This window comes from Leuciscus leuciscus (assembly GCF_965113295.1).
Source record: "Leuciscus leuciscus genome assembly, chromosome: 7".
Lineage (NCBI taxonomy): Eukaryota > Metazoa > Chordata > Actinopteri > Cypriniformes > Leuciscidae > Leuciscus > Leuciscus leuciscus.
Window position 1 is genome coordinate 41,578,545 of NC_138731.1, and position 17,768 is coordinate 41,596,312.

Below are 17,768 nucleotides of genomic sequence, written 5' to 3' on the forward strand. Positions count from 1 at the left end.
TGCGACATGCTCAGTGGGAAAACTAAATCCAATATAGCACACAAAGGCAGAGTAGTAGTATGCCGTGGACAGAAATGGCAGCTCTCCAGGTTTTCAAAGAGCTCCTCTCTCCCTCCTTCTCTTTCTGGTGTCTGTCATTACAGGCTGTGTTTGGACTCTTGCGTCACTCTCACACACCGTCTCCTCGCTGACCGACAGACCTCAAACATGGTCACAGCCAAAATAAAAATAAAGGGCCATTTGAGTAAACACGCTCCCTCTAGACCGTCATGCAGTGGACGTCTGAAATGAGGAAGCAGTTTTGGCAAGTTCAATATCAATTGATTTTCCTGTTTTATTTGATGTTTATGTGGTGTTTAGGCTAAAGGCATATGGATCAGCTTTTAACTTATACACTAGACTAAACAGGCAACCTACAATATTTTTTCTCTGTTTATATTAAAGGGATAGTTCACCCAAAAAATGAACATTTCATTTCATTTACTCACCCTCAAGGTGTCTCAAACCTGTATGAGTTTCTTTCTTCTGTTGAACACAAAAGAAGATATTTTGAAGAATGTTGGTAACCAGACAGTTAACAGTTGGTAATCTAGCCATTGACTTCCATAGTAGGAAAATAAATAATACTATGGAAGTCAATGGGATCCATCAACTGTTTGGTTACCCATGTTCTTCAAAATATTTTTTTTTGTGTTCAGCAGGTTTACAGGTTTGGGACAACTTGAAATTTGAAATTGTTGGGTGAACTATCCGTTTAATGTACAATAAAATGTTCATCAATTGTATGAAATTTGCAACTATTTTTTACATTGCTTGCAAACAATAACTACAGTAATAATTCCTAGACATTTAGAAAAACAGTGAGATGTAGTGGGAAAGTTTCTGTGGAACTTGTGTGGCGTGCGGTTGACGTCTGAAATGAAGAAGCAGGGTTGTTTTTTTTGTAAATTAGGTCCAATGTAAATGAATTTTCCAGTTCTATTTGATGTTTCCACGGTTTCCAGCTTAAAGGCATATGGATCGGCATTCAACTTAGACACTCGCCCGGGACTAAACAAGCAACCTATTTTTTCTCTGTTTACATAAACGTGCAAGTAAGCTTTCATAAATTATATAAATGTTTTATAGTTTGCTTCCAAACACTACAATAACAACTCCTGGACAATTTTGGGGAAAAGCGATATACGTATTGGGGAAAGTTTCTGCGGGGACATGCTGTTGACTAAAACATCCTCCAATGGGAATCATTTGCTTTATTAAAATGCTTCAGTCAAGCATAAACCGATATAAAGAGCCTCTTGTGTGCCACAGCATCACCACAAAACGTCCCAACCAGCTGTGAGAATCATTCAGAACAAGCAGAATCCAGTTTGAGTGTTTGAAACGGAACGCGTGACTTTGCCACGGCAACCTGGGCACAACCGGCAGAGTTCTATTGTTTCCAGGCGACAGCTCACTCTTGCTTTCGCTGTCATTAGATTTGGAGCGCCTGACCTTTCAAATCCCAGCTGTCAGAGAGTTGATCATATCTAAAACCGTTACACACTGCAATTAGAGCCGCCCGTTCTCAACCAGGCAGATTCATTTGACAGACAGAGACAGATATTGTAAGAGAGAGAGAGAGTCATTAAACACAGCAGGGCTCAAACTCGCCCGTCATGTGGGAGTCAGTCCAAATATGCTGGTATAAAGCTAGTGAGAAAGGAAAAGAGTAGAACGATCTCTCCGGAAGCAGAGCGAGAGAGTGATCCACCCCTTACGCAGATGAAAGAATGACCGGCGAGGAGCAGTCAAATCTTTGAAGAGCGGCGCGTAACTGATAATGGCTCTAACCAAGCGATAGCGCGGCTGAAATATTTATCCAGCCGGGGCTCTGAGGGGCAGAGGGACCCTGCGCTGGAGCGGGGCCGTGGCAGGAGAAGACAGGCCAGCGCTTAGTCCCTCGGGGGCCGTCCGCTCTCACAAGCTTCACTCATTTGCTCTGTGACTTCACAAATGACTGCGAAACATCTGACGAGACTCGCTGCCAGCTTAATTATGAATCTCTGCCGGGTTCAAAAAGAAATTGCTATAGCATGAAGGAAAGAGAAAGATGGAGAAAGCCGGAGAAGTCTAAAGACTCAAATTCAATCCAACACTGGCCACACTGACAATTTTCGAAGTGTAACATGTTTGATATTGTTTGACTAAAGTAATCTTATCCACTGTAGACATACTATCATCTGGAAAGGATTAGTAAACTGCTGCTTTAAATCAATGTTTTTAAAATGCATGTTTTCATAATATATGGGTTGCTAGACAACAGGGCTAATATAAGATATCAATATCAGATATGAGAAAGTATCACCCATTAAGCATATGTTGCCATCCAAGGCCACTCCCAGTCCTATTAGATAGGCTTGAGCAGAGTCAAATACTGCCTTGCTTGAGTAGGAAATACTTCTTTTAGTAACAATGGTGTCAACTTGTATTGTTCTCAAATGCAAAAATCAAAGAGAGAATGTTTAACGGGAGCGAGTTATTTTCAGTTTCCAGTGAGTTGTAGGCAGTGACTGAAGGCGGCAAAGAATCCTGTTTGTAGTCAACATTTTAAATTGGATGGCAACGAAAGGGGAAAGAATCTGAAAGGATCTGCCGTTCTGTCACCCCGTCCAACACCCACGTTGTCACATGTACGTTGTAAGAAAGCTTTTACCATAATGCTGCAGACAAAGCACGATACAATTTTCAGCAATAAACCTACTCTATCAATAACAGTTGTTAATAACCCTCCGCCGATCCGACAGTCTGTGGGCGGGGATACAAACATGCGGAAGTACAATCTGTAGTTTTCACAAAAAGAGCTGTCAAATCACATTTTGCTGACAAATCAATGGGAATTTCTCAGTCCAGTTAACAAAGTGCACACATTGTTCAATTATACTACTGACAGTGTCACAATACACAGCGGGGTTGAACATCGGCGAAGGTAAAGTTACTCCAATCATCCTGCAAACGTTCAGAGAGTCTATTAAGAAGGAAATGATGCGGGCGGGATGAGAACTGAACACAAGGTTAAAGAATTATTATCAGTCATATTAAAACAGAGCAGGCTGGGCAAAGGTCTTTAATTTAACACGATAGCCCATTGGATACATGCACACGTGTGTCTGCAGGAAGAGGGAGCGCGTGTGTGTGTGTGTGACGGGCGAGCAGATGTGGCCTGCCTCATTAAAATGACAGCTGGATATTGAGCACACTTGCTGACCCTGTGGGCCGTTTGCTGAAATGGGTGAGAGTGCATTATGGACATGTCTCATAATTGAGCATCTGGACTCTGTAGAAGCTTGTCATTTCTGCATGATCTCTGAGCTCGCGCTCGCGCGCGCGCGCGCACACACACACACACACACACACACACACACACACACACACACACACACACACACACACACACACACACACACACACACACACACACACACACACACACACACACACACACACACACACACACACACACACACAAAGCACTGCAGCTGTTAATCCACCAAAAGGCTGAGAGCCTTGCTGCAGCATAATCGCATTTCTCCATGTTTTCAATGAATATTTACAGCGCCCGATAAGTCATATGCTGGTATTGCATGTTTGGAGAGCTCATCTAGAAGTTCAGATGTTTACAGTTATGGAGAGAGGAAGACTGCATGTTAAACCCTGACCTTTACCAAGGATAAGAGGCGGCAATGCAGATTCTGTTTTCCAAACATTATGAGATGTAAATCCAAAGTCAAATCCAGGATTCATATCCAGAACAGGGTTATTATCGCATTTTAGTTACTTGATTCAAAATAAAATAAAATATATAAAACACATTATTTTATTTCAGGTAGTTTAACATTTCTTCATTTTGTTTAGTTTAACTTGAAGTACTGAAATAACTAAAAGTAAATAAACAAAAACTAAAAAACAACTTAAAAACAAATAGACAGTTTAAATACATCAAAAGACTAATAAATTTTTTTTTTAAAAAGACTAAAACATCAACTGATAAAACTGGGATTTAAAATATATATATATATATATATATATATATATATATATATATATATATATATATATATAACTAATTAAAAATATTAACAAAAACATATAGTGGGAATATGAATGGGATTTATAAGGAATTTTGGTTCTGATTGCAAATCCTTGTGATGATTCTGGTTCCTTAATGGTTTCTTTTAACAATTTACTAAAAACTAAAGAAAAAATACACAAATTATATAAATATAAATATAAATAAATAAATAAAATAAAATTATAAATAAAATAAAAATATATAATTTATTTTAATGTTTTAGTTTTTTGAAGAAACATTAATCACATTAAGTCTAAAATACAACCAATGAACCAGACTGATTCATTAGTCTTTTTATCATTAGTCATTTGTTTGCAAATCAGACCACACTATGTTTGTTGTTGCCTGCAACCAATGAGGACAATGCAAAATAAAGATATGTTGTTCAGTTCGACATTTAATTTAGACTGCACACTCATAGACGGTTCAATCATTCAGTTCAAGTATTGAAGTATTGAAGTATTGAAAAAAATCTTATTCAGAACCAGTTCTTAATTTCCAATCTGATAGGACTGAGAGTCCTTTGAAAGGTCCAAGTCTTTCTGATGACACTAATGAATTGAACGACATGAAATGTTTATATCTCATCTAAATGACAGCACAGGAGCTTTAGAACACTGTGTTGGGACATGAGGATTGGCTATGCATGTTTGCACCTTCATTTGCATACATTACCCAGAATCCTTTACACTTTTTTTTTTTTTTCAAAGACAATCAGGATATCATCATTTCTTAGTATTCAAGGACATGGGAAGATCAAATTGATTCATTACCATTTTTCACATTACACCAGTATAGTAGGTCCCAAGCACGGCCAAGTCAAATCTTTGCATGTACCTCAAGGAGGCTTACAGGAGGATAATTACTCTATAATGTGATTTGAGTTGTATGATAATTGAATTTGAGCAAATGAAGGTCAGTCTTTTGTAGGACGGGGTGCTGCGCTCAAATTAAACAGGGCACATTTCCGCAGTGGCTTTTCAATGAATGAACGAACTGAAGAAATAATTTATGAATCTTGTAGATCCAAGCACTGTGTGTTTTTACACTCCAACTTTCTTTTTAATTTAAGCAAAAAAAGGTTTCTGCCTCTGCAGCGATTTGTGTATTTCAGTCCAATTTAGGCACATTCCCCGTTATGAAACTACCAGAGATGTAAAAAGCACTGAGGAATTCTACTAAAGTTAATGTAAAGTTTCAAAATTTTCACTCAATTAAAAGTCAAAGCATCTTGGCGAAAAAAAAATATGGAAGTAAAAAGTTTCCACACAAGTTTCAAAAGCAGACTAATGAAGAGGCATTGAAGATTTTCTCATTCAAGAAAATTCAATCACAATAGGAACTTTGTACAATATAAACAATTATTTGATCAGTAAGTTTATTTATATAATTTATAGTCAGTTTATTGAAATTTAAGTTGAAATGACTTAAACATCCAAATTGATTGTACTTAAAAATTTAAGTCAGCAACTTTTTTTTCTTTCTTTTTTTTTACACTGTAAGACAGAGTTGAACTAAACCTAAACTTACATCCTGAAACCTGTAACCTGAACATGTTCAACTTTAAATTCAGCAGCAGTTGTGAGAGAAGAGTGATCATTAATTCAAAGTCAAGTTCACCTATCAATTTTTATAATGAGAATGCATGAATTCATTAATTAAAGCAATTGCTTCAGGTAAAAAAACTCATGTTGCGGTGACTGATGGGACGCCTCTTCACAAGGATAAATGATCACTGAATGTTTTAAATAAAAGTCAAGTCAGAGGATTTAATTGGCTTGTTGGCTCACTAGGACAGACAAAAAAGATGTAAGTAATATGTACTTTGAAGATTAAACTAAAATTTAATGAATGTTTTTTGCTCTTGAAATTTTAATTAAGAGTATTCAGTTTCAGCAATAATCAAGTACAAAGACCCAAAAGAGATCATAAATCAAAATGACTCCATTTACTTTCTTAATACACATTCTTATTGTGAGCGATTCATACAGTAAGTGCACGTTATTCCACAAACTCATTCTGCCTCTGAAAACACTGTTAGCTGACATCACAAATCCCTCGTACTTTTTAACCCCTCCCTTCCAATCACCTGAATCCATTCTGGTAAACAACGCCCACTTTTCACAATCCAGACATCTTTAGTTGTTGAATATCCAAAACTTTTAAAAAAAGAATCAAGTGACTTAAAGGGATACTTCAGCATTTAGCATTAAGCTTTGTATCAGTAGAAAACCTGTAGTATTTTCGAATTACCGTGCTTCCCTCCCTCATGTCCCCCTGAGACCAGAGATTTATGTATTTTTTGTCTGTAAAAAATCCTCCAATGACGCAAAAATCATAATTTTGCGTCATCGGAGGATTGTTTGGCCACAGGCTAAAGACTACAGCCAGTAGGAGGAGCTCGTTCCGCATGTTTTCAACAATAGTGTCAGCCATCTTTTTTTGGAAGCTAAGCTAACAGGCTCTTGTTCTGTGGAGAAAGCTGAGTAGTAGGAGTTACCATCCTCTTTTTCCCGGACATGTCCGGCCGTCGAGATCGTCCAAAATGTCCGGGATTCGGCTTTTGCTTTCTACAGTCGCCATTCATTGTTTACATGCACACCTTTTGTTTCAGTCTAACTGAATTCATTCCGACTGGTGAATCTGAATGTAGTGTTTACATGAACGCTAAACAAGTGATTGGTTGATGTGCGTTTTAGCATTGCTAAGAAAATTCCCGCTCCTCCGTGAGAGATAGCCTATGAGACCGGTGCGTCTCACAGATGTCGCTCATCAGTAATCACGCCACCGGCCTCGCGCCGTTCTCCCGCGGCCCTCAGTCTCGTCCTGCTCGCCACAGTAAACACAATGAATGGCGACTGTAGAACGTAAAAGCCGAATCCCGGACATTTTGGGCGATCTCGAAATCCCAGGCAGACTCGTCACGGAGACTCACAATAAAACGCCGTCTTTTAAGTTTCGAGTCAACTAGTAGCCTAGCCTAGCTGTTTAACTGCACGCTCTTACCGGTAGGCGTGGCTTGGGAGTGGCCTCGTAGGGCAGCGAAGCAAGTGCATTCTGGGAGTTGTTGTCTTTAATCCACATGAGCCAAACATTTCTGGCTTTTCTCAGTCTAGAAGGCTCCAAATTAAAAAATAATTTCACATTTCTTCTACATAAATGACCCATTTTAAATACACGTTCATCTTTCCAGAGGTGAAGAATCCCTTTAAGTAAAATGGGTTGCGAATGGCGTTTCCTATAGACTTTAAGTGCAGTAATAAAGTATGAATACACTGCTGGAAACCACGTCTGCAGTCATCACAAAAAACACAGTTTCTAATGCATTAGTGTCAGGTATAATAAATTAATAAAGACCAGGTTGCATCGTACTCTGGCCTAAATCCCTCACTTAACAGGAGCATACCTTCTGATCAACATGAAAAATCAGAAACTAAAATCAAATGTAAACGTTAATAAATATAAAATATAAAATTTAAAATATATATGCTGTTAGCACATGCAAGGGGTCTTCTTCTTCTTTGCCTCTGGGTCTTTAAGGGCGCTTGAGGCAAATTTTGTTTCCCTTGAGGAGTGGGAGTCTCCTGGGAAATTTCAGATCTCCAGCTCAAACTGGTTGGTGAGGCTGACATTCTAAAAGTTGCAAATTTAACTGCTGCTAGGCAATTATACCTCCCATCGATCCCAAAATTACACAAAAGGCAATTAGCCGCAGAGCCTTCATGCATGCAAAGTTTGGTGAGTTTTCACCACAGGGGGAAAAAAAAGTTACAGCTGCTCAAATAGAGGAACAGAAACACATTCAGCTGCAAGCAGCATTTACTGGAGTCCAGCACATATATGACATTGTAAGGTTGAAACTATATAGTCTATAATACCAGGAGAAAGCTATCCATAAGCTAAGTGTCGCAGGACCTCCCAGAATGACATCTTTGCTTAAGTCAGATTCATTTATATAGAGCTTTTTACAATACAAAGTGTTTCAAAGCAGCTTTACAGTGATAGGACAAATATAGTGCAACAAAGATAGTTTTGGCTGTACAGCAGCTCTATAAGGAAGTCATTGTCCAGCTTAAATAAGTGTTTGACTGATTTATGGCTGCTCATTTCTGGACACATAGTTTTAGTCAGACTACATGGTTATCTGAATAGCAGTCAATTCATAATTTTCATAATTTGTTTAATAAAACATACTATGTGCAGGCAAGCAGGTCATGTTAACCGTTTTCCCATAGAAAACCATTATAAAGACAACACTTAACTTGCAATTTGCGTTAATACATAGAGAAATATGCTTTATTATTAGTTAAAGTTTTAGTTATTTTATTGTTTTTGATGTTCTTTATTTTTTTCCTTTTTTAAAATATTTTTTTATTAACTTTTACATTTGATTTTAGTTTAAATGTGTATATATATATATATATATATATATATATATATACACAAGCTTTTAGTTAATGATAATCAACACATTTTTCTTCAAGGTGTTCTTCAAAAATAAATAACTAAATAAAAATGATATATACTGTATATATTTTGTGACAATGCAATAGACACACGGGCAGAGATTGTCAGCTGGGAATTCAAGACAGAAAATGGGCAGGAAGGGCAGAAACAGTAAACACCGGTCGGTGACAGGATAACCAGCAAACGTAATCGAAAGCACAACAATAGTCCAAGGCAGACAAACAGGTCGAAACCAGGCAAGCAGTCCAACTAAACAGTAACAGCCGCAGAATTGTAGCAACAGCAAAACAATACTTCACAACAAACGAGAGAACAGAGGGTGTATTAATAGTCCAAAGGCAATGACAAACAGATGGAGCCCATAATGATAAAAATTTTTTTATAATAAATGATTAAATGATTAAAGGGGTCATAGACTGGATTATTTTATTATTTTATAATGTTTCCTGGGGTGCCCTTATAATGTTAGTATGATTTTAACATCAAAAATGGTCATAATTTAGAAATAAAAGGCATTTTTCCAAGTCTGATATTAGCCTCTGATTTGAATGCTCTGTTTTAAGGGGCGTGTCTGCTGTGAGACTTCAGTGTAAACGCCCACTGCTGTGATTGGCTGCTGTGAGACTTCAGTGTAAACGCCCACTGCTGTGGTTGGCTGCTGTGAGACTTCAGTGTAAACGCCCACTGCTGTGATTGGCTGCTGTGAGACTTCAGTGTAAACGCCCACTGATGTGATTGGCTGCTGTGAGACTTCAGTGTAAACGCCCACTGCTGTGATTGGCTGACATGTTTGCAAACACGAAGTAAATACAGTAAGAGCTTCGTTGTACTGTACATTGTAACAGCGTCATGGTTTTGTGATGATTGATTTCAACGAGTTTTGGCAAGTGTCCAGATAAACTCGCGCTGTTTGATTGACAGCTTGGGCAATTGGAAAGGGGGCACTCATTGGTCGCTTTCTTTATATAATTTAATCACAGTTTAAATAAGATTATTTTCTTCCTACTAAGAGAAACGACATGAAGTTGATTGTTTAGTCACTGGCTTGATTTACTGATGCATAAACAGAATTGAACGATATTTTGAGAGATAATCTGTCTGAAGTTGAATAATTACATCAGAAGTCACTGATCACAGATCAGGCATTAGATTAAACATGACTACTTACATGTTTGTGGCGTTTCTGGCAGATCCATATCGTAAAAGTCTGTTTGCAAAGCCTGCGCCGAAATTTACCAAATAATCCACAGTGAAATACACAGAATACAAACAAATAATGCACTGACATTCACATTGTTGGGGGAAAAAAACCCACTATCCCAGCATTAGGATCGTTTGGAAGGTAATGGTATTGATCCTGTATCGATCTTTTCTCGTTCTCATGTGTTCACTAACGCTCCAGTGGGCGGGGCCAAAGCTGAAGTGTGACGTCACAAGTCTCCACTTTTTAGATCCTGTCGTTTGCTGGCCTTGGTTTCAATAAAAGCAGTTTTTGAAATAACAAGAAAGTTTTGAGTTTTGAAACTTACAGGGTATTTTTATAGTATAACGAACTCTTAACTGTCAAAGGATCAAGGAACATTTGAATTCTCATTCTATGACCCCTTTAAATGATATAATGATATAAAATAAAACTTTTTTTTTACATGTACTGCATTAGATTAAACCGAGAAGGGTCATGGTACTTGATTATTGTTGTCCTACTGTTAGTTTAACTGCTTCTATTGTTTTTATTTGTAAGTCGCTTTGGATAAAAGCATCTGCTAAATGAATAAATGTATGTAAATAATGAGCCTGTACGGAGGATTCTGGGAAATGAAGTCCAAGAACCCAGCAGTTCAATATTCGGGGGATAAGGATCTAGTAACAGTGCGAGTGGACACAGTAGGTTCATAAATATTTATTTATTTTTAAAATGTAAATATGTTTGTGCCTTTATTTGTGCCAAAAAATGAATAGTTATTTATGTGCTTTTGTTTGGAGTCCATTTTGGTAAATATTTAACACACACACACACACACACACACACACACACACACACACACACAAAAAGAACTTTATCCAGTGGAAGCTCTGGAATGAATCTGAAATGGTTCAAATAATATTCCAAAAATTTAAAATGGCACATTTTTTTTTTTTAAAGAATTGTTTCTAGATCATCGAGTACAAAAGTTAATAAGCAAAACTAAAAATGTTGACTGCTGTTGGCACTAGAAGGCATGAGTGAGAAATATGTTTATACCATGGTCTGGGTGAATACTCGATTCTGATTGGCTGCAGGGTGTCCATTAAAAAGTGATAGAGGACACCTAGTAAAGGAGTTCTGGTGAAACTGACTGTTTACCGTTCGAAATTAATAAATAAATGCGCTGGCTACATCGGCTGTGAGTAACCATAGCAACAGGCAGTCAAAGTATCTATACGGACTATAAATCGAGCGGACTAAATATCTCCGGTTGCCAAATAAACCGTCAGGCGTAACCAGGGAAGCCCAGTTATTGTTTGTAAAAACTTTAGATTTCGATTGTAAAACGAATTAAAATATAAACTAAACAGTTATTTGGCAAGTGACCATGGTGTAAGCGGGTTAATGTCCTTCGAGGTGTCCATTGTCAGGTATTAATGGACTTCACGCCTCGTCCATTAATACCTGACAACGGACACCTCGTCGGGCATTAACCCTTACTTAACTATGGAGTTCTAGAAATACAAGAAACTAACAGATGCAACACATGCCTGCATAACTGATAATAATGGGCAAGAGATATACACTGGGTTCTTTTTAAAAAAACACAAAAGTAATGAAATAAATGACAGCTGTGTTGTGGATTGCTTGCTCAGTAATGACTATTGTTTGGATCCCAATCTCTAATGCTGTCATGGAATAGTTTGAACAATCCTGTGGATTGTTTGAAGAGCTACATTAAACCTCCTGTTGGATTAAAGTTTTTCCAATGGATGTCCATTAAGTATTTGATGACATCTGATATGTGTTTCTCTTTCAGATTAAACTTTGTCCTGACCTAAAAAGCATTCTCCATTAACAATGAAATCTAATCCAGCACTACTAGGCTTAATCTTTGTCCAGAGCGCTGCCTATTTGAGTCCGTTCCTAATCCCGAATGAAGCTTCTGCAGGAGCCTGGAGGTGTTGAATTGTCTGTGTTAGTGCTTTGTGAGACAGGCTGAGGCAGCTAAAGCTGTGAGGATTATCAGAGAAGCTGTTGAGACACATAGAGACATGGCTTGTCATTCTGTGAAAGAGGACAGGGACAGGAAGTGATGTCGTCATCGTGTACAGCACGATGCAGCAGAGGACATGCTGGGATGTGAATGCCGATGAGCATTCGCTCCATTGAATAATACGTGCTTTTCAAACTGTGAAGACCCCTGCATTTAAGACTCACGGTAACACTTTAATGTAGGGTCCAATTCTCACTATTAATTAGTTGTTAATTAGCATGCATATTACTAGGATATTGGCTGTTTAATAGTACTTATAAAGCACAGATTAATGCATTATTCTGCATGACCATATTCTAAATCCCTTAATCCACCCAATACCTAAACCTAACAACTACCTTACTAACTATTAATAAGCAGTAATAAAGAGTTTATTGAGGCAAAGGTCGTAGCTAATAGTGAGAATTGGACCCTGATCTAAATTGAGACCAAACTCACTATCAACTTTGAATAGCCATCAATGGAGAACATGTTTTTTCTTGCAGCGTAATCTAATTATGAAATCAATCAGCAACTGACATTAAAATGCATTTATTTTAGTGCAGTATAAAGCATGCAAGAGCTGTGCAATAACTTATAATGATTTAATTTTTTTTATTTACTGAAGGCATAAATGACCTTACGATTAATTGCTAACAAGCCAAACCTTGGTACATGCTGGTCTTGAACCAGGAACTACAGTATTAAAGGGGTCATATAATGATACATGCACTTTTACAAGCTGAGTGTACTGAAATGTGTGTTGGCAGTGCCTGTTCACAACCATCATAAAATGATAAAAATCCATCCAGTGTTTTTAAAAAAAATCTTCTTATATGTTTCCCCCCATCTCAAATCAAGCTGTTCGATTTTGTGACGTCACAAAATCGACGCCCCTCCCACTATGGTTGATTGACAGCAGCGTTTCAACACAGACCCGCCCTCGCTCGTGAGCGAGCTGTCAATCATAGCCCTCGCCGACCGGCGCGTCATTGTTGATAGCTGGAGCACTGAGTAGAATGGCGTCTAAGTGATTGTGGTGTTCTGTTCTTCGGTGCAATAAAGAACTCAGTAGTCATGTTGATGTTCCTAAAATCCGTACAGCTGAAGACGCAGTGGCTGAGTTTGTTTTCGAAGGGAATATTCCCCACGATCAACGTCAATGCTTTCATGTTTGCGCGAATCATTTCACACACCAGACTGCTTTATAAACGAGGGTCAGTATAAAGCTGGTTATTTGCTAAGAAGCTGCTCCTGAAAAAAGGATCAGTACCAACTATTCGTGTTCCTGCTGCACCTCCAGAAGAACTGAAGTGAGTGTAACGTTTTATTGACTTTTATATTAATCTTTATATTAATCTTTGCAAATCGCTTACACGCTTCACAATGAATGCGGCTATTTTTACACTCAGGGTACATTACAGCATGTTATGTATGACGTTCTCAATATAATTCATAATCCCATGTTTATAATGAACAACGCATTATGGTTATTGTGTTATTGTGTTACAAACGGTGTCCGCACAGAACAGAGGGGCGGGGTGAGCAAAGCTCATTATCATTTAAAGACACATGCACTTAAACGGCGTGCTGAAAACAGAGCTGTTTTTGACCAGGTAAAATTTGTGTTTTCTTACAATATTAATGAGAATTTTTAATTAAAGTATATTACAAACTTTTAATTTAGACCCTAAAGAATCATATTAGCTTGTACAAAAATGACATTATATGACCCCCTTAACATCAGAGGCTCAGGAATGATGTGCTCATTAAATGCAGCATCGAGGACCATTCAAAATAAAAATCTGGTACAAAACTACATCACTTGAGTTGATGGACATCTTATTCCTATTTTTGTCAGAGTGCAAAGCAAATTCTTCCACTTATTTAGCCCACTTTATCCACTAAATACATTTAAAAAAATCTGAAACTCATATTTGTGAATTACTATAAAATGTTATCGTTACATATTTAAATCAGGGTTGGAAAATTTATAATTTAAGAATTGTCTCTTTTTTAATTCATCAGTTGGAATTTGCCAAACCCAACAGGCAGCCAAACTAAGAAATTAAGGAAGTAGAATTTACTGAGTTAAATCAAGAGAAATTCAACAAGTGTCACAAATGTCTTATTAAGAGTGTCAAGTGTCTCTTATAAATCCTCAAACTTCAAAACTTTTTACATTTCTTTAAACTTTCAGACAACTTTTTGTCAAACCATCATTCAAAGTTTGTCCTTTTCTAGTCATAAATTAAATCTGTTCATTTGAATTCTTCCTTAAATGATTCTATATTTACTTCTCAAAAAGTCAAATTTCAATTCTGAATCTTGTTTGCTTCCTCAATTCAAATTCGAAAATTTCATTTTTCAATGAATTTCACAGTTCATTTCTAGGTCACTAAGATGTTCTTTATTAAAAATTCTAATTATTCAGAAGGGATGCATTAAATTGATCAAAAGTAAAGACATTTATAATGTTACAAATTATTTCTATTTCAAATACATGCTATTCTTTTGAACTTTATTCATCAAAGAATCCTGAAAAAAAGTATCACCGTTTCCACAAATATATTAAGCAGCACAGGTGATAATAATAATAATAAATGTACGGCTCCCAAAGGGACATGGTGCTGAAAAAAACTATGAGATGGGAGAAAAAAAAATTACATGTCAATGCTTTTGCGTACCCAAATAACTTTGCTATTCTTTGCAAGCGAAAAGTTTAGCAAAGAACCACAAATGTATTGTGAGCAAACACAAAGATTCTCGGGGGAACGCAAAACATTTGCGCAAAAGCACATTTTTTCTTTCATATTTCATATTTTTTCCACCACAAAGGGATTAGGGGCTCCATATACAGTTTTCTGGAGCATCAAATCATCATATTAGAATGATTTCTGAAGGATCATGTGACACTGAAGACTGGAGTAATGATGCTAAAAATTCAGCTTTGATCACAGGAATAAATTACATTTTAAAACATATTCACATAGAAAACAGCTCTTTTAAATAGTAATAATATTTACAGTATTACTGTATTTTTAAATCAAATTAATTCAACCTTGCTGAGCAAAAGAGTCTTCCTTCAGAAACAGGAAAAAAATCTTACCGACCCTAAACTAGTATAGTATATCATATATGTCAATGATAAACCTGAGAGAAACCGTTTCATTGGAAAAGTGGGTAATTGGACAGGAGAGAAGACAGCAGGATTTGCAATCATTTCTACAACGTGTCATAAAGAGTTGATCTTTATGCTCAATGGCTCCTACTGGCTCGAAACTTCATAATATCTGCAGACCTGCTTATATGATCATTTGAAATGAACTGAAGCGATGTCTTTAGATGCTGTTCACTGTGGCTTTAAAGCCTCAGTATAAATGAGGAGAATAAGAAAATATGTTTTTCCTCATACTTTAAAGACAGGCCTATGGGATATGAGTAAATATGATTTCCCTCAGCAGGGAAGGCCTGAACTGATAAATTTAACCGAACGAGCTGTCATAAAAAGATGAAAAATAGGGAGTTCCCCAGCAACGCTGTCTGTTAAAGGTTCAGTATCATTCCTTTAGCGGTTTTTATTGAAAACCATTCATAACACTGACATTATCACTCAACCATATGCTAATTCCACGCGCTAAAATTTCAAACAGAATATTCAAGTGGTGAAGTCAGAGAGTGTTCATAAAATCTCCTACAGAAGGTCGGGAATCGGTGGCTTTGACGAATGAACTCCTCAGATGTTTAAAATTGAATTGCTGGGAAAGGATGCAGCACAAGAAAAAAATGAATTTGATTTTATTTCTTATTCGGCACACTAACTGACTGCAAATAGATTGCTGTCTGACTTTAACAGATTGTGAGGAGTTTACTGAAGGATTAAAATACACATTACACATGCGATCCTAAAGTAGTTTTATTTTATATTGATTATTCAAACATATATTCATATTAAGAAAACATTGTGTATATTATGATATTATTGTAATGCACATTTAAATTGGCTATTAAGTTTGGCAATTTAAACTTTACTAAAATTATGTTATTCTCGATTAAAAACCTGCATTTATGACCTGCATTGATATATATATATATATATATATATAATATACATAACTTTACTAAAATTATGTTAGACTCGATTAAAAAACCTGCATTTATGACCATTGATATACAGACCCTTTCCAAAAAATTTGAATATCATGGAAAAGTTTATTTATTTCCATAATTCCATTCAAAACGTTAAACTTCCATAGATTATAGATTCAGGGCCCACAACTTAAACGATTTCAATTATTTAGTTGTTTATTTGTACATAATTTGGGCTTCCAGCTCATAAAACCCACGAAAACAGGATTTAAAAAAATTTGAATATTACATGAAATCACACAGTAATCACACAGTGATACCATGGTCACTGAACCAGGTTTTGGTTATTTTGGCAGTGTGGGCAGGTGCAAATCCTGCTGGAAAATGAAGGAAGCATGAAGTGCTCTGGAAATGTCCTGGTAGACGGCTGCGTTGACTCTGGATTTAATAAAGCACAGTGGACCAAAGTCCTCTTTTCTGATGAGAGCAAATTTTGCATCTCATTTGGAAACCAAGGTCCCAGAGTCTGGAGGAAGAATGGAGAGGCACACAATCCAAGATGCTTGAAGTCCAGTGTGAAGTTTCCACAGTCTGTGTTGGTTTGGGGAGCCATGTCATCGGCTGGTGTTGGTCCACTGTGCTGTCCACTCAACGCAGCCGTCTCTACCAGGACATTTCCAGAGCACTTCATGCTTCCTTCAGCAGACAGGCTTTATGGAGATGCTGACTTCATTTTCCAGCAGGATTTGCACCTGCCCACACTGCCAAAATAACCAAAACCTGGTTCAATGACCATGGTATCACTGTGTAATTACTGTGTGATTTCATGTAATATTCACATTTTCGTGGGTTTTATGAGCTGGAAGCGCAAATTATGTACAAATAAACAACTAAATACTTGAAATCGTTTAAGTTGTGGGCCCTGAATCTATAATCTATGGAAGTTTAACGTTTTGAATGGAATTATGGAAATAAATAAACTTTTCCATGATATTCAATTTTTTTGGAAAGGGTCTGTATATATATATATATATATATATATATATATATATATATATATATAATATACATAACTTTAGTCAAATTATGTTAGACTCGATTAAAAACCTGCATTTATGACCTGCATTGATATATATAATATACATAACTTTACTAAAATTATGTTAGACTTGATTAAAAACCTGCATTTATGACCTGCATTGATATATCAATGGGTATATACAGTAGGTCATAAATGCAGGTTTTTAATCAAGTCTAACATAATTTTAGTAAAGTTTAAATTAACTATATATATACTATGTACTATATATATATATATATATATACGGTAAAATATATACGGTACATGAATATCAAAATATATATCTCAAATTACAATTTGAAAATCATCTTCAAAAGGCTGAAAAATATTGCACATATTTGCCCACCATATTGCCCAGGTCCAGTGAACACTGACATCGGTTGTGCATCATTTTATAGCATTACAGACCATGCACAATGAGGACATACCAACCAGCGCAGCTATGCATTAATCACAATTTTAATTAATAGCTCTAGACATTGACAGAATAACACGTTAATGTGTATGTTCTTCCAAATGCGGTTCTGATTAAAATTACTACATGCAAGAGCAGCAGACCATTGTGTGTTTGAAAGAAATGAGCTGAAGGGCCCTTCACGGCATATAATTAAACTGAAGGAACACCCAGACACTTATTGAGTTGCAGCAGCATGTAATCTTCTGAGGTTTCTCAAAGTAAGCACACTCAGCCCCAAAACACAAACATGGACATGAGCAAAGATTTACAGCAGCACCAGGGACACTGTAACTGCCTAATGTTAGTTTTACAGCTTTATCCACCCAATCAATCAATGCAAAG

General features: G+C 36.7%; 1 protein-coding gene and 1 long non-coding RNA gene across 4 annotated transcripts in view; both read right to left on the reverse strand.

The window, feature by feature from the left end:
• b3galt1b (UDP-Gal:betaGlcNAc beta 1,3-galactosyltransferase, polypeptide 1b) overlaps positions 1-17,768 on the reverse strand; it is a 180,988-nt gene that overhangs the window by 136,837 nt on the left and 26,383 nt on the right. The gene's annotated exons all lie outside the window — the stretch shown is intronic.
• Positions 12,624-13,521, reverse strand: LOC309502480. The gene is made up of 2 exons (XR_014207317.1): positions 12,912-13,521; positions 12,624-12,809 (listed from the first exon to the last, which is right to left on the reverse strand). It is a non-coding gene; the product is annotated as an uncharacterized lncRNA (long non-coding RNA).